Source organism: Acomys minous (assembly GCF_964271855.1).
Source record: "Acomys minous genome assembly, chromosome: 9".
In the NCBI taxonomy this organism is placed as follows: domain Eukaryota; kingdom Metazoa; phylum Chordata; class Mammalia; order Rodentia; family Muridae; genus Acomys; species Acomys minous.
In genome coordinates this window covers 102,631,372-102,655,079 of record NC_140490.1, presented here as the reverse complement: position 1 = coordinate 102,655,079, position 23,708 = coordinate 102,631,372, and the positions used below count along the sequence as shown (strand labels likewise).

Genomic DNA, 23,708 nt, shown 5'->3' with positions numbered 1-23,708 from the left:
TAGGGATAAGGATGAAAATAATGTACTGCTAGGCAGGATGAAAAAAGATGCAAACTTTGGCAAACAGCTTGGACAGTTTGTAAAGAAAAACACATGCTTCCTATATAATCCATAAATTCTGCTATTTATCCAAGAGAAGTGAAAAGTTAGATTTGCACAATAACCAATATGTAAATATTCACAGATATATATAAATATTCATAATTGCTAAACATGACAAATAGTCCAAATGTTCTTTCATTGATGATGAGCTAAACAATTATTGTATACCAACATAATGTTATTCATCAATAAAAAGAACTCTTGAAGTAAACAACAATGTGGTTGGTTTTATACACACACACACACACACACACACACACACACATAATTGTTCTTTTTGTCAAAATCACAAATTGTTTGATTTTACCAATAAAGATTCAGGAGCCAGATGCTGGGGCGAAATCCTGCTAAGACAGAAAGGCAGAGAAAGCAAACAGCTGCAGCTGACCTTCCTTCTAAGTGTATGTCCCGGAAGAAGTCCTCCTACACCTAACATGTCTCAAACAACCTCCTTCAAACTGAATGTACCTCCCTTCTACTTCCTGTGAGTCTCTCTATCTCTGTCCTCCTGAGTTCCTCTTTCTTTATATATTTTTTTCTTAATAATCTTATGTTCACTTCTTGTCGACTGGTTGTTTGCTCTGCTTCTTGATCTATGGTTGACTCTATTTAATCCTAATTACAATATTCGAGCAGAAAGATGTTGGATTAAAGGCGTGTGCTAGGGCTGAGCCACACCACAACTAGAAACAGGTTTTTCCAATAATTAGCACAAATTCAGTGTCCACAGTGTGATCAGATATCCTGCAGCATATTATACTACATAAAAGAATCCATATTAAGTGGCTATCTATATATATGGTTCCAGTAATATAATGTTTCGTAAAGGCCGATATCAGAACGACCAAATAGAAATTTGTTGTTATGTGGAGTGGAGATGATGTTGCCTTACAATGGGGCAGGAAGAGTACAAGTCTATAGCTTCGTGTGGGTGTTGGCTACAATGTATTCAGTTTTCCAAACACAAAACTAGATACAACAAATGGTGACCTTCAATGCATACAGATTATAGACCAATAAAGCAGAGTAAAAATGAAGTCGTGGTTCCTGACATCGAGAAGAGGAACAGAGAAGTAAATGAACTTTTACAGTACAGCATGGACACTTCTTGGTGGAAGTTTGGATGTCAAGCAAAGTGACTACACAGAAGGGAAAAAAATCCTTTGGAAGGATTTGAGGGGGTGTATCAAGAGACAGTCAAATGTGTACAGCATTTTGACATTTAAATAGGATTTATCTTGAAGAACAAGTAGAAACTGGGGGAGAAAGGACATTTTCATGACAAAAAACAGCATGTGTAGTCATACAGAGCTACGGAGTCGCCTGAAGTATCTGGGGGAAATTCAGATAAATGATTCCTTAAGATTGCAATTAATGTGTGCTGAGGAACAATCCTGGCATTTTATAGACATTTTGCCCACATGAAAGGATGATTAATGAACTTGACCTGTATTTGAAAGCCACACAGAAGAACTGAGTGGATTTCAGCAAACGAACCCATTTGTATTTTGGAGAGACCTGCTGCTGAAGAGTGGATTTCGAGGAGAAGGACAAATGAAGATAGACTGGCCGACAAAGAGGCTATTAGAGTAATCCAGGCAAGCCATCCTTGGGGCCTGTGTTCTTTAGCTTCTTATTGTGAAATGTTTTTAAATTATAAGACAGTAGATTGTCAGACACCCTTTTACCCAGTTTCCCCTAATCTTAACCTTTTACCCAGTGTCTCCTAATGCTATCCCTTTACCCAGCTTCCTCTAATGCTAGCACAGACAAGATCAGGAGACATCACACAAAATAAAGACAATAATTTTGGTACAATACCATTTTACAGCATAGATTGTATTTTATATTCAAAAGTTTCCTCACTAGCGTCCCTTTTCTGATGGAATCTTGAGCACCTCACCATGAATAACAGCTTCCATTCCTCTTACTCTCTCATGATCTTGACACTCTTAAAACATCCAGATTTTCTTTTGGGATGTCGCAATTCTGTGCCCTCGTCTTTTCTTTCATTTTCTTTTAGCGTGTCCTTGCTTCTGGGGTTATGCTGCTATATCTGAGCAGATAGTCTAGGTTGACATCATACATGGTCCTTGGTTGATGTTATCCTGTATTATGTGCCTAATATCCGCTTATGAGTGAGTATATGCCATGCGTGTATTTCTGGGTCTGGGTTACCACACTCAGGATGATCTTTTCTAGTTCCATCCATTTGCCTGCAAATTTCAAGATTTTCTTATTTTTAATAGCTGAATAGTATTCCATTGTGTGGTTTAGGTATCAAGGTGAGTGCTTGCTTTCTCTGCCTTTCTGCCTTAGCAGGATTTCATCCCAGCATCTGGCTCCTGAGTCTTTATTGGTAAAATCAAACAATTTGTGATTTTGATAAAAGAACAATTATATATATATATGTGTGTGTATGTGTAAAACCAACCACATTGTTGTTTACTTCAAGAGTTCTTTTTATTGATGAATAACATTATATTGGTATACAATAATTGTTTAGCTCATCATCAATGAAAGAACATTTGGACTATTTGCCATGGTTAGCAATTATGAATACATATACATACATATATATATGTATATATATGTGAATATTTACGTATTGGTTACTGTGCAAATCTAACTTTTCACTTCTTTTGGACAAATAGCAGAATCTATGGATTATATAGGAAGCATGTGTTTTTCTTTACAAACTGTCCAAGCTGTTTGCCAAAGTTTGCATCTTTTTTTCATCCTGCTGAATGCCTCTGGCTCTGGGCTTTTTTGCTGTTGTTATTGTTGCTGTTGTTGGGAGACCTTTGATGACTGCCTGTATTTCCTCAGGTGTGATAGAACTATTCAATTAATTTACCTCATCTTGATTCAATTTTGGTAGTTGGCAGCCATCAAGAAAATTGTCCATTTCATTTAGGTTTTTGAAGTAAGACCTGATGATTCTTTGGATTTCCTCAGTGTATGTCATTATCTCTCCCTTTTCATGTCTGATTTTGTTGATTTGAATACTCTCCCTCTGCCTTTTAGTTTGGCTAAAGATTTGTCAGTCTTGTTGATTTTTTCAAAGAATCAGCTCTTGGTTTCATTGATTCTTTGAATTGTTTTTTGTTTGTTTGTTTGTTTCCAATTTATTGATTTCAGCCTCAAATTTGATGATTTCTAGCTATAGTAGACATCAGCCATAAATCCAGGAGCTAGTAAGCACATTGCTGTTCTTGTAGTAAAGGATAACCAAACTATTTCAATAAATGCTCTTCCTACAATTTCTCTTAATGTTGTTTTGTAAAGTAGTTTTGGTTATGTAAGGGTAGAATTGTAAAGAGACCATTTAAAAGGCCATAAAATGTTTCCTACTGTGCTGAAAAAATTATACCCAGCTCATAGTCAGGAATTTTACTGTTACAAAGTTAAAAGAAAAGGTATTTTTTAAAAAAAATTCAGAATGTAAAAATGGCCTGCAAGTTCACTCGTGGTCTATTTTTAAGTTATTTCTTTTATTTTTGAGATTTTAATACAATTACATCACTTTCCCTTCCCTCATCACTGCCCTTTAAACCTTCCTTATACCCTTCCTAGCACCCTTTCAAATTTATTAATTGTTGTTATATATGTATAATTATATACATATATATATTCCTAAATATACAAATACAGCTTGTATGTATATTTTCGGGGATAACCATTTGGTACAGGATAATTAATGAAATAATAAGAAAAACATATCTTTTCCTTTATTGGTGTGATTTTTTTTAAGGGAAGACTATTTCTCCCACTGTCTTCATCCTTTAGTTGCCCGTCGTTCTTTGTATAGGGCTGAGGTCTCAGGCCCTACTCCTCAACCACTTCAGCATGTAAAAGTCAAAACATTTTAAGTATGTTGGATGAGAAACTGGCTCATGAGATAATTTTCTTCTCAAAATAAAAAAAATTGACTAAAGAAATCAAACACACAACACAATTCAAAACAGAAACCTTCTCCGTTTGAGGAAATCAAAAAAGGAGAAAGAAAATGAACAAGTGCTAAAGCCGGTTATGAGTGACATGACGGCCCTCCACTTTGGACTTAGGAAGAAAAGCAACAGCTGCTGTTTAACTTGAGCTGACTAAAAAGTCAGATAAGTGGGAGAAAAGATTTTTATCTATAAATCATTCCTGTTAGATGATTGCTGAGGGAGAGCAAGCTTTCTTCAAGTATTCATTCTCAGACAGGTTAGCCAATCCCAAGATGGGAATGCTAAATCTATATGAACAGCACTAAATTATCTCAGAAGATTGTATTTATAAATGTGCGCATGCGCGCGCGCACGCGCACACACACACACACACTTATAATTAAAGATTAAGAGGCCATGAATTTGATAAGGAGTAGGAAGGACACAGGACGAATTGGAGAGAGCAGGAAAGGGGAAATCACGTTAATACAGTACGCATATGCGAAACCCTTAGAAACTAAATTAAAATGCTTATTCCTCTCAGAGAGGCGGGTAGAAACATGTCAAGGCAATCACCTGTCAGTCAGCTCTGCCTCTAGATGCCGGGGCCTTAACCTCTCAAAGCCTCAAACAACTCATCAACAAGAATGACGTAGTGATGGTGAACTGCCTTAGGAATGCTTGTGAGGGCTACCTTTTTTAAATAAAAATCTTGTCTTGAGAGTAAATCTGGGCAAAAAAAAAATCTGTCAATGAAAGGTAGATGGTGCTGCCTGTGGTGGGAGGATTTCATTAGGACAGCATCCCAATTAACTCCTCAACACAAAGAAAGAGACAAGCCCAGGAGTTCAGGGTGTTTATGTGGATGTTTGCACCATTGCTATCTGGAGGGATTACATCAGTGCAGTCCCCTTGGACTGAATGCTCTCATATGCTATGATTAAAATGTACTCCACCTCTTTTTTTTTTCAAAATATAAAATTAATGAGTTGTTTTGTGTAGAAAGCAAAGAGTCACAAAAAAATGATAAGAGTATTTCTGATGGGAACTCACAATTTTGGAGAATTGCCTCTGAAAACCCTGACTTTTGAAAACCTCTGCCTTCTCCTCCATTTTATTTTTCTCTACAATTCACATAAAAACTCTATTATTCACTGATAATGTCTCACTAAATTACTTTCACACTTATATCTGTTTTCATAAATATTTAGAAATACACAGTTTTTTTATATTAGAAAAAGGTCAACTTGAATAAAAACACAGTAAGACATAGCGTTGGACCAAACAACCATGGAACAATTTTTAACACCAGCAAACTAGATGTTGATTAATAACCAATAAAAATAAATGGAAGGCAAACCATTATTTATGGCTTGAGACTTTTAAATGTATATGTAATGGGATATGGATTAGAATTCAAAAAGAAAGAATAGTCTAATTTTTTTTTTCACCAAACAGCTGCTTTTATTCCCGCCTCTACAGGCTGTGAGAGGACTAGCAGTCACTGCAGAAACAGCAGGACGCACCCTTTATTTAGTCACAGTAGTGGATGGACAGTTTACTCTTCAGATTCCCCAGGCTTACGGATGTCATCAGTCATCAGAAGCATTCTAACCATCTGGGTAGCAAGAGAGATGTGCTGCTCCTTGCCAATCAAGCTTTCTATGACGTGCTGATACTGCGTAGCTTTCGAGCCCTTGTGCAAACAGTCGATCCCCGGGGCAGGGACTCCTTCACTTCCTTGGCTCAAACTTCAGTCATGATCAGGATGGGATTCATGCCACTATTTTCTGCAAGGGCCATGGGGATGACCTCCAAGGCGTCGGCCAAAGCTCTCATGGCATATTGTTCCAGAGTTGAGCACTTGTCTGCTGCTTGGCTGACTGCCAGAGCGCAGGCTATTTTGGCTGCCCCTCCTCCAAACACAACGCGGTTGTCCGGGATGAGGTTCCGGATGACACACAGGGCATCGTGGAGAGAACATTTTGCTTCTTCAGTGATCATCCTGTTTCCTCTGATGAAAATGGTCACAGCTCTAGAGTTATTACACTGCTCAATGACCAGCATTTAGTACTTTGTAGTGTCAAACGAGATCTCCCGTACCACACCAGCAAAGCCGGGCTTCTCAGAGGTAAGCTCTGAGGACCTTGGGATAATCCGTCCTCCCGTTGCTATGGCTATCAGCTCAATCTCAGGTCCTCCTACCCCGTGAACTGCAGGGAGGGCATTTTGAAGAAGTAAGTGATTGGCTTCGCCATCAAAGCCCCACTGGCAAGTAGCTAGGTTAGCTCCAGTTTCTTTAATCTGATGAATCATCTCTTTAAACTTCTCCTTTTCGTATCTCTGCGGAGCTTTGTAGTCCTCCACTGAGGTTACACCCACCTTGTGCTTTGGCTCAGATGGACATGTGAGAATTGCAATCTTAGCATTTTCCACTTTTAGGCATTTGTGGGTGACTGAAGTCCTTATCGACGATCACACCCTTTATCAGTTTGGTGTCCTCCAGCTTCCCTCTCCCACTTTGCCTTCCACTTTGATGAGCTCAAAGTCAACATCTCTCTGCTCCACACCTACCACAGTGAGGACGGCATCCACAGCAATCTCAGCCATTTGTCGATGACAACTGTTAACCTCTTTTGAGCCCAGCGTGGTTTTTGCAGTCTGAATCAGGGGTTCAGGGTTGTGTACGTCAACAAGCACACTATCATTGATCTTGTCCAGGTGGTCCATAGCAATTCAGGCAGCCTGGTCGTAGCCATCAGCAATTCTGATAGGGTGAATGCCTCGGTCCAGTAGCTGCTCAGCTTCTTCCAACAAGGCATCACTCCTGCTGTTCTGTCTCATATGAATAATCTGCATGGTGAAGATACCTTGCCCATGAGAGCAAATGTTTGTGACACATTCAAGCAGTGATATTTCCTGGAGAGCATATAAAGACCTACAACGATTGGACATCTAAAATGTCATTCAGACATCAACCTAGTTAAAGGATTGAATAGACTGTACTCAGGGGAAAATATACAAAGCACCAATGCATGTATTTTAAAGGGTATTGAACATGTTTGGCTATGAAAGGCAAATTAAATTAAAGCTACGTTGATATTCCATCTCACCTTAGTCAGAATGGCTGTCATCTAGAAAACAAGCAATAAATGCTGATCAGAGATTGGAGAAAGGGAAACCTTTGTACACAGCTAGTGGGACTTAACACTGGTATTGCCCTTGTAGAAACATGTCCCTAATATGTTAATAACATGTCTTCTGGCTTCCTCTTCAATAAAAGTAAAGTTCCTTAGTTATTGCATGTCTCTCCTTTGTTTGACATTCGACCGAATACAAACGTCTTACAAAGATTTGCTCAAATCATTCTATTTAAAAGAAATCATATATCTAACTTATTTTTGCCTTGGTACTTATAACATCTGATGCTCTATTATGTGTTTCTGTACATTCATCCTTACCTCTATGCATGAACTTCTGTACTAATTTCCTGTGAGCGGGGGCTTTGCTTTATATACTAGTGTATGAGCAAAGCCTACTAGAGTTTCTGAAACACAAAATATTCACTTTAATAAATGTAATTGACTAAACTGATGAACTGTTTGTCTTGCCTGGTAGAAATTGTTGATCAGCAAAAAAAAAAAAAAAAATTATCAGTCTGTGGCAATATATCCCAAGTTCTTAGTTTCGATGCTAATTTGCATATATTTTGAAGCAATTCAGTGTCCAAACTTCTTCGAAGTGGAAGTGGCTTTCCACATGACGACTTTCTACAAGCTACACTGCACGCGATGCTGCCTGCTTGGGCTTTTCTTTACCTTGTAAAAGAACTTTCTTTCCAGTGATTTATCAGCATCTGTGCTTGGGCTTCATGTCCAATACCAAAAGGCCATGACTACGTAGGACCCACAATCCAACAGAATCTTTCCTGCTGCCTCTTTGCAATTTTTACTTTGCGGTGCTGGTCTGATTAATTTCCTCAGATAAAACTACTCTCTCCACGAAGAAGAAGAGAGTAATTAGACAAACATTTGGACGTCTCTCCAAAGTCTACGCTGTGGGGCTTCAAGTGATGATGGATCTTTTGGAAAGCCTGAGCAGAAATTAGCGGGTAAGACAGCTCAGAATAATTTTTATTTTGAAACATCTGTCCCTGAAAACAAGTTTAACCTTAAAAAAGAAGTCATTTGATCACTCATCAAGACCTGAAATATGATTTGTCACTTAACACCCAATGTTTATTGATTTTTTTGGCACTTTAAAAATTAAACTCAACATTATTTGGTTATCAGAGCAAAGCCAAATTGGAATTAATGATGTTTGCAGTAGGATTGACACTTCTAACCATTTTTATTTGTCTGAATTATGTTACTTTAATACATAACCCATTACTCTGAACTTATCTTCCAAGTGAGTTAATTATTATCATATATACTGTTTGTTTTCAAGCTATTTTTCTATTTCCTGTTAATGATAGGCAAATATTTAACACGGTGTTTTCTTTTACAATGAGCATTATTCCATAGCCATAAAAATAAAATAAATGTACAAAATAAATCTATTGCCTGGGGGCCCAGATGCTGATTCCCACATCAAGTGTTTCCTACAAATAGGAAACGCAAGACAGTATTCTTAAAAGCTAAATCAACACAGTGTTACTTCCTGGTAATCGTTGATAACAAATCACAGTCATCTGGTGATTTAAGACTCTATATAAAGTTCTAAATTATTTTTACTGTGGTCTTACTCAATGCTAGTCACTTCTTAAAAATTTCTTTGCTCCTGTTTTGTCATAATGCCAAAGTCAATATTTTCTTGTCATAATAATGAATTGGAAAACAGTTCTTCATTCCACTAATGGGATACCAAAGCTTTGAGATAAGACAAGCATCTTATGTGTCTCTCTCCTGTGTTTACTGGCTCAGGTGGGCTATTCTGCTGAGTCTCTGAGGGTGGCCTGAGGGGGAGGGTCCAAAGGAGAAGGGAGCCCGTGAACACTGCTAGCAGTGTCTACAGATAGGTGACTACACGCTAGGCCTTCCCTGTGTGCTGTGAGCCTGTCATGATGTGACATTTATTTCTCACTGCTTGGGGGCCTGGGTGCTGAGTTCCAGTGGCAAGTATTTTCCTACAAAGAACAAAATACAAGGTGGGACTCTTAAAAGTTGAACGAACACCATGTCACTTCCATTGCTTTTTCCAGTAAAAAGCAATAATAGGACCTAGTTGGAGGGAGTCAAAAAGTCACTGCATCTCCTGGTGATAAAATGAGAGGTTTGTCTGTATGTGTAACCCATAATAACTACATAATTTTTATTTCTATTTGCATCAAAACTTGGACAAATTAGAAATAATCTGTTAAAGTATTCAACAAAAAGGAAAGTTGGTATAATTAAGATCTATGCAAATATTTTATCATCGATCTATTTATCTATCATCATCATCATCATCTGTCTTGTTTATTTATACAATTATTGGTTTTTAACTAATTTGGAGTTCTGGAACTTTTAGATTAATGACTTTTCTTCAATTTGAAATATCTCTAGTACTCTTTAAAAAATACTTTCAAAGCCCAATCTGCTTTCTCCTTTCTTCTTGAGCCTGCATTATACCTGAGTAAGGGTGACAGATTGGTTTCCATTAGCAGAAACTGATGAGAATACAGAGAGTAGTGTTTTTTTTTTCCCTGCAACTTGAAGTTAGATAAAGGTCCGATTGTCTAAAAGTTTGCTAATTTTCCAGATTCTTCCTTTCCTGGTCCCTTGTTCAGAAAGGTGTTTATGAACAGTCGGAAGAGTGGAAAGTGTGTGTGTTTCTAGAGAAAACAGAACCCTTTTCTCTATTTTTTTTTTTTTTACTTCACATCCCATGATGAATTTCAAGTGTTGCAATGACTTCTCAAACATCATTCCTAGCAACCAGAATGTTGGGTATCTGTTTCTTCCAGATAAAGACACCCTTTTAGAGGGGAGAAGGAAGCTATGTAAGACTCATTCATTCACAAATGACTGTCAAGACCTGGAAGGTGTCTCCTGTAGGATATTTGAGCTGTGGCAATTGAAGAGGAGGAAGGCCACTGTGGTAGCTGCCTGCAAGTTGTACAGGAGGTTCTAGTAATGCAGCTTTCATGAGTTGTGACCCATAATAGCATAGGTCTCTTAGTGATGTCTCTATCAAATTTACCCATGCTAGTGTAAGTAACACCAAGTAAACTCACTGTTCACTAAGGTAGATTTAGACAGAATTCTTAATTTTGGTTTATCTTTGCTCTCTGTATCCAAGGCAATCAGAAGTACACTTCACAGAAAGAGTAATACAGAAAAGGGTCGATGGAAATGTCTATAGATGGTAAAATTACTTGAGACTTCTGGTTTATCATTTTTTTATCTGTCATCTCTATGTGCTTCTTTGACAGGGAATTATTAGACAATTATTATTAGAAAAAGATCTAAGTAGCATTGCATGCACAACAATGTTAAGACAGGGCCATATAAAGACAATAATATCAAATAACTACGTATTTAGAATATTTGATAGAAAAAAAGTAAGATCATTCCATCTCTTAAATAGCAATAATTTAGGTTCTATCTGAAAGTTAGATTCTTAGTTCCTATTTTACAGTTCAATATTTAAAGCATATCCCTTCATGTCCTGTCTCTTTGTCCTCGACTCCACAGCCATAGAGGTATAGAACAGACAAATATTTCAATTTGGATTTTTCCTTTTCTGTTATTATATTATAAAGAATACAATTCATGTCATTTAGTGACAGACAGTCATACAAAAATAACCAAGTTTTACAAAAACTGCCACAATTCTCTGAACATTGATACCGAGCAACAGGAGTGAAATTTAAGATTTTTATGCTCTTTGTTTTCAGAACTGATGGATAAAAGGTAAAAAGAAAATACAGCATTATATGCACCCAATAGAATCCATTCTCTATTCTAAAGCTTTAACAGGCGAGCCCTTAAACATACAGGTGTACCTTATTTTCCTCTGTGCTAGGCAAAATACAACATCTTAAATGATTTTCACCCCTTAGCCTCCTCATTTGTAAAGAACTGTAAAATTTTCCCAACTATGAAGTTGTGTGTTTTGGTTCTTGATCACTCTCTTTCGGAGCACTGTGCTGAGTGTCCACTTCATGCAGAAGGGAGACGCCCCTCTGCTTCACAGCCTCAGCTCTCCTGATACAAGTCTCCTCATGTCCCTTCATGATGTCACCCCCTGCCAAGCTGCTGAGCACCGTCATCTCACTGCTGCTGCATTTGAGTGGTTTTTCTACCTGTTTCCAGAGCGTCCAGGAACATCTCCTCCAGCAGACTCTAGCTGGGTTTCTTGAAAGGAACAAGCAGAGAGTCGGGTACCAGCTGCTCAACACCACTCGCAAAAGGATGCTCTGCCTGTAGCATCTGCCGCATCTCAGCCACCTCCGCTCCAGCTCCAGTGCCCGGGGTTGGTAGGCATCTATGGCCCCAGCTGCCACTACAGTTCGCTGTTCTCCTTCAACACCACTTTATACTCTGCCCCCAGGCTCACTCGCTTCTACCTCTCTAGACTCAGCTGGATCTGCAACGTCGTCACTGCCTTTTTCAGCTGCTTGCTTTCTTCTTCATCAGGACTCTACTGGCCTTGCAAGGAAGTGACCTCAGCCAACACGTGGTCATATACAAAGTGTTGGCGGAGGCCATACAGCTCTTTCAGGTAAGAGAAGCTGGGTGCTGGTTTCTCCTGCCCACGTGCCTTCTTGCCTCCCTCTTCCTCGGTTGGGAGATTCCAGCTCCTCTGCTTGGCTCTGGAGGTGGTCAGTGTTGGTTTGTAGGCATGCAGTTGTTTCAGTCAGGCGCAGGGTTTTCTGCTGTGAGACCTGGCTCTCAGAATCTAGCTTCTGGTTGGTTTCTTCCAGTTCTCTTGCTGTGACAACTAACTGCTCGTGAACTTTTGCATGCTCCTCATTCATTTGCCGTAGTAGCTCCACCTCCTTGGTCAGATGCTCAGTTCCCTGTAACCGCTCCTGATTGGTTGTGTATATCTGACGAAGAGAATCCTCCAGCTCTGCTTTCCGGTCCAGTAGCGTCTTTCCAAGTTTAGCAGCAAGCTGGAGAACTTGCTGGAGGTCCTGGTGGTCGTACCTGGGATCATCCTTCATCTCAAAGCCCTTCACCGGGTTATCTGCCAGCATGTTGCCGGGGGGCACCATCCTACCGCAGCCCTGCCGTTTCAGCCGCTGTCCCGGGCTGTCCCCGGGCCCTGCCTCTTTCCAGAAAACACTTTTAATTTTTTCTTTTATTTTAAGATTATAATAGAATTACATCATTTCACCCTTTCTTTTCCTCCCACCAAACTCTCCCATATATCTCTTTACTCTCTTTGATTTCTTGGTCTTATTTTCATTGATTGTCATTACAAACGTGTGTGCTCCTAAATACACAAATACATTCTGCTCAGTCTTATAATGTTACTTCTGTGCATGTTTTAAGGGATGACCATTTGATATCTAATAACTAAATGACATTATTTTCCCTGAGGAATACTATTTCCTCCATTCTCAGCATTCTTTAGTTGCCTGTAGTTTTTGGTGTCAAGTTCAGGCCTCATGGGATTTCTTCCATCCACACTAGCATGCCTATTGCTGTTGTCCTTATGCAACTCACGTTTAGGCAGTTATGTTGGTGAGAATTTACGGAGATTGTTTTTTTTTTTTTAAAGAATGTAGAAGTTGTGACATTCTTAAAGGGAAGTCTCTGGTCCTCTGGCAATCACAGTGAACGTACTCCTCTTCTGAAATGTTCCCTGGGCTTTCCATGGAGGAGTTGTATTGTAGGTGTTATCCATGACCACACTAGCTTCAGGCAAGTTGGCTAGGCTTCCACTATCAAGCATGGATTTCCTCTTATTGAGGGGGCCATAAGTCCAATTAGAGAGATGTTGGTTAAGACCAAGGTGTGGCTGTGGCAGTCCACAGGTGTCATAGTTGGATAAGGATATTGGAAGCTTCCTTTGGTGCCTTCTGATGCCATCAGACTTAGTCCTCAGAGTAGAGGCTTTCATGTCGGATGCACCGTATGGCCTCTGGCCTCCATGTCTAAAGTTCGTGTTTTTTTCAGCAATAGAGGCTTGCCCTCCACTTTAGGAGACACCCAAGTACAAAGCGAAAACATATAATATTATAAGTCTCTGTACAGCCTTGGCCAACAACTCAAAAGGAAGCTTCTGATGCCTGGTGTTGGGATTTTTAAAAAATGACCTTCGACTTTTAGAGTAAGTATTGCCAGCTCAGATGGGAAATTTTCAATAAAACTATATATGTATATCTTTATACATACTTACATTGTTATAGGTATTTTAGGTATATAGTTAATAATATGACCTTTTTCAGATATCTATACTGTTGTTTTGTTCTCCTTCTCTTTATTTCTTTTCCACACACCTCCCTAATTAGAGCCCCTAACCCTGGAACTAGAAAAGATCATATTGAAAGAGGTAACTCAAACTCAAAAAAGACAAATATTGCATAGTTCATCTTGAAGCCCAGAGCTCCAAATCTTCAGGTGTGAGTACATAGCCTGTGGTAACTACAGACCTAGGAAAGTAAACTGTGACCATTTTACTTGCAGGGGGGGCTATACAGAGAGGTATACCAAAGTACAAGTAATTTGATAAGAAAAAATGTGAAAAGGGAGAACCCCTTAGGGAGGAAAAGAGAGGTTAATTCAGAAAGAAGATAGAAGAAAAGTAAAGGGAAATAGGATATAATTGATCTGCTAGAGGAAATGGGGAAAGGAGATGATACTGCTTTAGGAAAGGGGGAGGTAGTCAACATGGGAGGAGGGAGAGAGACCAAATAACAATATGTGTGGCTGAAAGAGCCATGAGGACTCATACTACTAACTATTTACCTAGGGAAAGAGCTATAATGAACATATTTAGGTATATAAATATACATAAATAGTTTTAATGAACTTTTCTCATCTGGGATGGTGGAACTCTCTCTAAAGCCACAAAACACCAATACCAGACATGAGAAGCCGTCTTCTGAGTTGTTCACTAGGCTTTTCTCAGAGACTTTCAAAACACAGCCAGTTGCTATTGTGCTCGGTGGCCCCATTGCTGAAGATACTACGCACTTCAGAAACAGTGTACTGAGACACCTGATCTGGAAATTATATGAATGTTCTGCCACTGAAAACTAACTTGCTTTGTACTAGAAGTCTCTACTCAAGCTTTCAAAAGAGAGAGGTAACCAATTGTCCTACTCAACTATGATACCTATGAACCACATCTACAGCCAACATGGCATAGTAACCATACAGGTGCAGTAGTGGTGCACATACCTTGGCAGTAACCAACTGTCTCTGCTTGGGCTTCAGACCCACTAAATCAGAAGGACACCATGCCGGGCACTGGACACCTAGCTAACTCAGTGCTAGGAAACTCATGGTTATCAAGAGAAGTGTCAACAACCACTAATTTACTAAGCTAGCATAATCCGTAACAACTATGTATAAAAACATGTACTTATACCCACAAATAGAGTTCTAACCTCTCATCAAGAAAACGTCTCTTTACAGCAGATAGGGGCCACTCTAGAAAAACACAAGTAATCAATATGCAGATTTGGGGAGTCCAGTCACAATGGACACATCTGCAAAATACCCCCACACTTAAAACTTAGGGAACATTGTGAAATAAGGCCAGAAAAATTATAATAGCCAGAGGATCACATACTCTTCTGTGAGATGGTGTCTTCTAGTAATATAAGACTATACCCATAAGGTCTCAGCAATATTACCACCCAAATGTGAGCTAAACAAGGACACCAGTGAACACACCAAACTGGATGGAGAAATGCCCATGAAAGCTCAACCTTATATGAATAACTTTAGGCAACTGAGTAAAGCTGGTGGTGGTGAGGGGGAAGAAAAAGGAGGGGCGAGGGAGAGGGAGAGACTTTCCCAAAGAAGAGCACACCAATTGGTTGATTAGTGCCAAATGATCAACCATGAAAATACATACAAACAATATTATATGGACTCAGCAGGTTATATTTAACAATAGCTATGATATACAAATAAATGTATACATCCTGTAACAATTGGTGACAAGAAACCATGACTTTGAAGGAAAGGAAAGAAAAGGTACATGAGAGAACTTAGAAGGAGAAAAAGGAAAGAAGAAAGAAATGTTATTAAAATACAATCTAAAAAGTAAGCCCAAAAGAAAACAGGGGAATAGTGATTGAATGATTTTAATAACCTAGTTAAAAATACTTTTTACAGGTGGTAAACTTTAAACCCCTACCCAGATCTAGCCAATGGTCAGAACATTCTCCACAGTTGAGTGGAGAGTGGGAGATGACTCACCTTTGACCATGTCCCCTGGAGGGGGAGACCTGGTGGCACTCAGAGGAAGGACAGCAGGTTACCAAGAAGAGACTTGATAACCTATGAGCATATACAGGGGGAGGTAATCCCCCTCAGGAACAGTCATAGGGGAGGGTAATAAGGGGAAAATGGGAGGGAGGGAAGAATGGGAGGATACAAGGGATGGGATAACCATTGAGATGTAACAAGAATAAATTAATAAAAAAACATAAAAAAGAGATCAAATGGCTTCAAAATCGTAGTTCAGTTTCAGTTAAATTAAGAATAGTTGTCAAGTGTCAGAAAATTAGAAAATATGCTCATAATAGGTTGGCACATAAATTTCTGAACCTTACATGGAAATATATTGAACAAAATTACTTAGACAAAGTTTTTCCATTCTCATTTATTTATGTGATCAATGTTTCTCAGAATTATACTCATAAAAGTAAAAAATATCAAAATAGATTTGAATCCCAGCTAATTTCACAATAAGATAAAAAAGGTGCATAGTCCTATTAACCACAGTAAATGACTAAAGAAATTTTATAAAGATCTCATATACTTCACCTAAACAGGTATTCTAATAGAATTCCTTTGTTTTATAATCAATAATAGTGATATATTTGATCGACTGTCTGCTGGTAATATTTATAATGATAGCCAATCATAACACATTTCCATTCTTAGACTTTTTAATCAGAACAAATATTTTTAAATTGCATATATAATTTACATATAATTCTCCAGAGAAGAATCTTTAAGATAATGTTTTAAAGATCCTTGATGCATAACAGTGTATTTTATATGATACCTTATGCTGCACACAATACAAATGTATATTAAAAGTGCAAAAGATACTAAGTCAAACATCAGCCTCATGGCTTAAGATAGCTTTACTGGGTGATGTGTTTGCTGAACAAACATGGTGACCTAAGTTCAACTCAAAGCATCAACTTAAAAACCAGGCACAGAGCCATATAGCTGTAATTCCAGTGCTAAGAGAGTGGGCTGACAAAGCAGGATCTCTGGGACCTGATGGCCAGCTGGTCTAGCCAAATTCCCCATTCAGTGAGAGACCATGTTTCAAAAATAAGGTGGAGAGCCCCCTGGCAATGAGCAAAGAGACAGCATGTTGGTGGTATTGTTCTTATAGCAATCAGGGGCAGAGCAGATGGCCGTCCTTTGTTCAACCTAGCTTGATGCCTGGTTTAGTGGCCAAAACTATTTAATGCCTGGGGCACATAAAAAAAATCAAATCAAATCAAATCCAGGCACTGCAGCTCATGAAATAGAGACCTGCGTTCCACCAGGCCAAGTGCGGTGTGAGTGGGGAAAGATGCCCACAGACGTGCCCTAGGAGCATGACACAAGGCAACAACAGGAAAACCAGGAGGAGGCCTGGTGAGGAGGAGCCAATATTATGGTGTCACAGAAGCCAGAGATCGCAAACCACACCAATGACTCTTTGCCATGTTTGTTCTTTCTCAAGTGAAGGGATATACTGTGGCACATCCAGTGACATACTGCAGCTTCCACAATGAGATATTTTCTATACTCTGTTTTTTTTTTTGTTGTTGTTGTTGTTGTTCACTTGTGTGTTTTTTAATTCTTTGGTGGCGGGGAGGTTGCAAGGGTAAAGAGTAGCTATGAGGGAAGGGGAAGATGAATGAGCCTGGGAAACATGATGTGAAACTCACGAAGAATCAAAACTGCAAAAGAGCATAAGGTAAAGAACAAGAAAGATGTCCGACACTTGATATCGACTTCTGCTCTCTACATAGGCATATGTACTCTTAAAAATATATGCATGAGCGCGTGCGCGCACGCACACACACACACATACACACACGCACACACACACACGCACACACACACACAAACACACACACACACACCATAAAATGAACTGGTTGTAGCTATTTACTTGACTAAACATGTATCATTGCTATGCTGTTTAGAGTCTACTGATATTTTCAATGAATGATAAGTTGTAATTGTCACTAATATTTGAAACGTTTTTAAATTATATGCTTTTAATTATTTAAGTAGCATAGGAAGTGCATGTTTTTGTCTTCCAAATATCAAAGAGGCTTCACAAATATTTAAAAACCTATTCTATCAGGGAAAATTATTAGGAATTTGTATGAGTGCTCTAACTGCATGTACACCTCCATGCCAGAAGAGGGCATCAGATTACTTTATAGATGCCTGTGAGCCACCACGTGGTTGCTGGGAATTGAACACAGGACCTCTGGAAGAGCAGCCAGTGCTCTCAACCTCTGAGCCATTTCTCTAACCTCAGGAGTTTTAATCTGAAGAAAAAGCCTGATAGCATTTTATTTTAGACAAAATATCTCGTGGTGATGAAATTGTCTAGTAATTATTATGAAGATAGAGTTGTTAATGACACGAGTAGCACTATTATAGTGACTAGCAAAGAATATTTCCCATATGCATTTTCTGTTTATATTGCTGGAAAGACTTCAAATACCCAAGATGTGTCCACATGGTGCGTGAGTTGTTAACACACATAGTCTTTAAAGGATTTTTAAACTCAGTAATAAAGTGGTGTGTATGTGTGTGTGTGTGTGTGTGTGTGTGTGTGTGTGTGTGTGTTTTATATACAATCCTAGCTATGTTAAAGATAGAGTTGAGGAAGATAATGTAGGCAAGAGACCTGATATAGAAGATGTTTCAGATCATCGACTTCCGACTTCTGCTCTCTACATAGGCATATGTACTCTTAAAAATATATGCATGAGCGCGCGTGGTAATCAGCGAGGAGGAAATTGCATACATGCTAGTGCAGCATTTAGCATTTAGATTTAGTCTTTAGTATTTAGCATTTAGATAGATACATAATCATTAAGTGCTCCGCCCCTCCTCCTTCACCACCCATCTAGTTCCTGAGTTTTACGCTCTCTCCTTGAAAGTCATCCACCTTCCTTTAGCTATCCAAATTAATATCCATTTCTTAAATTCTGTTGTAACCCAGCCAGGCATGGTGGCTCACACCTTTGATGCCAGCCCCCGGGAGGCAGAGTCAGGCAGATCTCTGTGAGTCCAAGGCCAGCCTGGTCTACAAAGAGAGTCCAGGACAGCCAGGGATATGCAGAGAAACACTGTTTCGAAAGAAAACAACAACAACAAAAAACAAACAAACAAACAAAAAACAAAAATTCTGTTGTAAATCACCATTAAATTAGTAACAGAGACATTTTCAAAGCACTAGCCTAATTTTTAAAAAGGTTATTCAATTCAGGAGAAATTCATATCACATAGGAACAGCAGTCTACTTTAACAAGGGTCTAGACAGCTAAGTTTCTTTCATCTTCTTACCTCTTATCCTCTACTGTGTGGCTTCAACTACGTGGCGGATCTGAACTGCCCCCATGTTATTCATGAGAGCTTGTATGTATTTCTTGCTCTACTCCAAAAACTCGAGAATTAGGTGATCTAAAGATGGAACTCCTGCTGAGACTGTGAAAGGATTTAAACAGACTGAATTGTGCCCGCCCGCACTGCAGAAGGTAATCTATTTCAAACATTGTACCCATTAAAAAAAAAGTGAAACTCAAGAGGAACACTCCTTCATTACTGGTGGGAATGCAAACTAGTACAGCCACTTTGGACATCTATCTGGCACTATCTCAGAAAACTGGGAATAAGGCTTCCTCGGGACCCAGCTATTCCACTCTTTGGAATATACTCAGAAGATGCTCCAGCACACAACAAGAACATTTGCTCAACCATGTTCATAGCAACCTTATTCATAAGACATGTCCCATGAAAGTCTTCACTCACCAGGAAAGTGGGACAGAGGGGAGGACATACTATTGGGACTCCAGGTGAGAGAAGCATGGGAGAATGGGGAAATAGAAGGATCCAGAGGGTCCTAGAAGCCTACAAGAAGAACATTATGATAGGCGGATCTGGGCCCCAGGGGTCCTGTTCAAACTATGGCACAAGCCAAGGACAATATGTGCAGTAAACTTTGAACCTACCAAGATCTAGCCAATGGACAGGACATTCACCACAGTTGAGTGGAGAGTGGGGTCTGACTTTCACATGAGCTTTGGTGCTCCATATTTAACCACATCCCCTGGATGGGGAGGCCTGGTGGCACTCAGAGGAAGGATAACAGGCTACCAAGAAGAGACTTGATACCTTATGAGCATATACAGGAAGAGGAAGTCCCCCTCAGTCACAGTCATAGGGGAGAGGAGTACAGGGAGAACGGAAGGGAGGGAGGAATGGGAAGATACAAAAGATGGGATAACAATTGAGATGTAATATGAACAAATTAATAAAATATATTTTAAAAAACACTCAAAGACACCAGGACAGCATTTCATCAGACTTCTGGGCACCTATGGCCCAGTTAAACGGACTCATAAATGAATATGACACCATCTAGATTGGACAATTTAAAAGCAGTTTCATATATCGCATGCTAATACATTTCATTAGTGAGAGCTTAGCCTTAGGATTAAGACCTGGTGCATAAGAAGCCAAAGATGTAGCACCTAGCTAGTAGGCCATATGCCAATGAAGGAGAAAACAGACGTGAAAGACAACTGTCATCCTGTTCAATTAAACAGGCATCTGGTCTTAGCTTTTACTCTCTCCAGCTCCCTCTACATTAGATTGTCCATGACTCTACTTTTCATGGACTACAGTGCTATGCTTCTATTCATAATTACAATTAACTAGTATGCTCCTCCCAATTTTGTTTAATTTTGGTTGATTACTCATTCTTTTTTTTTTCCCCCAGAGCTGAGGACTGAACCCAGGGCCTTGCGCTTGCTAGGCAAGCACTCTACCACTGAGCTAAATCCCCAAACCCCCGCCGCCCCCCCCCCATTACTCATTCTTACGCTCAACTATTAGATGTAGTTGGGGGGCTGAAGCCACTTCACTTTGTCTTCTCGCGCTGAGTTGTGTGCAGCCAGTTCTCAGAGTGCAGTTTTCAAGGGATGATTCTCGATAGGAGAAATGTGGGTAGCATCCAGTGTGGGCTTAAGCTAATGTCTATGCCTCTGTCACTTCAGTGGATGATAATCTCTCTCAATAGAACATTAAGTGCTGGTCAGAGTGGGGAACGGTCTGTCTTCATGATTCCCCCTTGTCCAGCTACACGTTGAAGCTGTCATTAGGTTTCTGTACTGCCCCCTGTTCACTGTATCTTCTTCTTCTTCTTCTTCTTCTTCTTCTTCTTCTTCTTCTTCTTCTTCTTCTTCTTCTTCTTCTTCTTCTTCTTTTTAGTATTGTGGAAGTTGTTACAGGATGGTAAAAGGCTCAGTAGCATAACCATACATTTTTAAAAGAGCCGTGGATTTTGTTTCCTAAGCTGTCTTAACTCGTATGTTTTTGACCTAAGGGTTAGGGACCTTCATAGGAAAGAATCCCTTCGAGTACATGGTAAGTGTTTGGGATTGCTGCCTCCTCAACACTTAAGACCGCTCCATGTTAATTCACATCTACTTTTACAGCTTTCAGCTTTTATTTACTGGCAACACGGCTTAAAAGTATAATTTTATTACAGCCCCCTGTATGTTTCCCATTTGAGAAACACTCTCAATGGATAGTCTATCGGAGAATCAAATGCAGTAGGGGAAAAAAAATGTTTGCATTGCTATTTTCAGTTTTCCCACGGTGCTACATAACCAGGACCATTCTGCCAGCATGGAAGATACATTTGTTGAGTGTATTATGATCGAAAAAATATTACTACATTATGGTTTTATTTTCCTGAGAACATAGTTTTAGAAAAATAGTCTAGCCAGAGAATTCCAAAACTCTTTCTTGAGAAAAGAAAAGACCACTAAAATAGAACTGTGTGGCTTTTATCTTGGTTTTTTTTTTTCCCCAGAAGAATCAGGCACATGTGAGATGTGAACTGAAGAATTTTTTTTTTACATAAAATGCATGTGACTTAGTCTTTCCATTTATATCATAGGCAGTAGTTTTAACGTTAATATTATGTGTGGGACATTGACAGTGAAAACAATTTTTATGGCTACTGCAACAAAAAAGATAAAAATAACAATCTGTTGAATCTAAAATTATTATGTCAGCTTGAAATTGGAATTAGAAAAGTTAATGATTAAATAATCACATATACCTAAAAGCATTTTGGTCCATTTCCATTTTGCTTTTAACTTCTAAGGACAAAATTACACTAATGTATAATTCTTTATTTGATATTTAGTTCAACTGCGTATAATCATAACAGTTCAAAGTGTCTCACCCCAAACGCATTACCCTGTCACACAAACCACTCACTACCCAACAGTTTTCCCCTCATTCCCTCTTCTATCTTTCCCCTTTCTCCATTTTTCTTTTGTCCCTCTTTTCTTTTTGTTTTTCTTCTCTTTTATTCTTTTATCTAGAAGAAATTTATGAAATTATACTTTTACATATGAAAATATTTTAGAAACCATGAAAGACAAAAAGATTTGGCTTTTCTATAACCAGTGAGAAAAATATGTTATAAACTAAGATGTCTAAATATGTTTCCCTGCAGTAACTAGCAAACTTTACATTTCCTAAAGTAATAACATTGGGCATACATATCTGAGGTGTTTGCCTTAGATTTGTTTTAGTAGTACTGGCTGTTATTGTATTTCAGTGAGTTCTAGAAGAGAGTGAAAAGACAGAAAGTAAAAACAGGTGTGAATTTTTCCATGGATTGTAAAGGATGGAGAAAACTTAATAATCTACCTATTCTTCCCCTAAGTTGAATCTTTTAAATTGAGGAACAGTAAAGTAACATTTATGCTTCTATCAGTGTATCATTTAACTTTCATCACCTATTATCTATTACTATATATAGATATGTAAAACTTATGTAACATCCTTAAAGCATATCTGTTTGGGCAGTACTAACATGCAGCCTGAGTTTGTCAGACTCAAATGGTTTTTTAATACCATATTATAAACAATTAGAAAAGAGGAAGAGAAAAAATAAAACCTTTATTGGACATTATTATATAATATTCCTCACATTCTGTTTTCTGCTTGGTTAAGTTTGCTTGTGATGCTTCTAATATATATTTACATATGTATGTTTATACACATATAACATATATATATATTATATATCATATATCACATTATATTTTAATTATATTATATGAAATATATGGATATATATGAATATATATAAATATATATGAAATTATATATTAATTAAATATACATTATATCTTTATATTAGAAACATCACAAGCTAACTTAATTAAGCAGAAAACAGAATATCAGGAATGGAGAACAAGGATGATAAAATACTACATCAATAATGAAAAAATATGATTTCAACAGCCAGGATACTTGAAATGCTATGTTTCTAAAAACTGTTAAATGCACAAGAAATGTATAAAATCCTAGACATATATAACCTACCAAAATTAAATCAAAGGAATATAACATAAATCAACCCATACAATCAACAAAACTTCAGCAGTAAAAAAAAAGTCTTCTGATAAAAACAAACTTAGTACCATAAGCTACCAAATATTTATTTCATTTTTTGTTTAAACTGAATTATATTAATATAACTATTATATAAATAGCATTGTGAATGATACTTCATATAGAAAATTTTTTTCAGTGATTCCCAAACCTATCTTTATCTATTATCACCAAATGTTAGGCCATTGAAATTAGTTTTTCTCAATTGCTTAAAAAAAAACAAAAAACTAAGATGTGACTTCTACATAGCATAGTGAACTAAGATCAATCTGTGTGTGAGCTACTGAAAGGAGTGTCAAAAGGGAATTTAGACAATATTCCAAAGGAAGAAAGAGAAGAACATTGGAAGTACACAAAGGAATTGGAAGAGTACCTAAAAATAGAAGAGAGTGGAAAATAAGATGGACAACACAGGAAAAGGGGTGGGCAATGGGGGACCATGGGGGTGGTACTAAGAGGAGAGGAGGCAGGCCTGGGATCAAGCTGTAAAGTGATTAAATAAATACATCAATAAATGGAAAAAAAGATAGGCAACACAGAGAAACAGCTGCAGTTCTCAGACAGAAGCAGGGAAACCAAGAACTATCCCCCAAAACAGATGGCTTTCTTTAATGAGAAATACTGGTCATATAGCCTCCAGAGTAGGCTGTTCAATAAAAAAAAGAACCCCAAACCAAAAAATTAAATCAAATCCAAACCAACAGACAAGTAAAACATAATGCAGAAACACAAGAGACATGGGAAAGCAAGATCACATGAATTCTTCAAATGAAAATAACCCCTCAGCTAGTGAATATGAAGATTTCTAAAAGAGGTCAAATGCCAGCTGGAG

General features: G+C 38.3%; 2 pseudogenes across 2 annotated transcripts; both read right to left on the bottom strand.

Moving 5' to 3' along the window:
* Positions 1-5,478: 5,478 nt before the first annotated feature.
* On the bottom strand, positions 5,479-7,078 carry LOC311605676 (T-complex protein 1 subunit epsilon-like; annotated as a pseudogene). The gene has a single exon. The product of its transcript is annotated as a T-complex protein 1 subunit epsilon-like (transcript).
* Positions 7,079-11,115: 4,037 nt separating this feature from the next.
* LOC311605922 (cerebellar degeneration-related protein 2-like) lies at positions 11,116-12,525 on the bottom strand (annotated as a pseudogene). Its single transcript has one exon. The product of its transcript is annotated as a cerebellar degeneration-related protein 2-like (transcript).
* Positions 12,526-23,708: the final 11,183 nt, after the last annotated feature.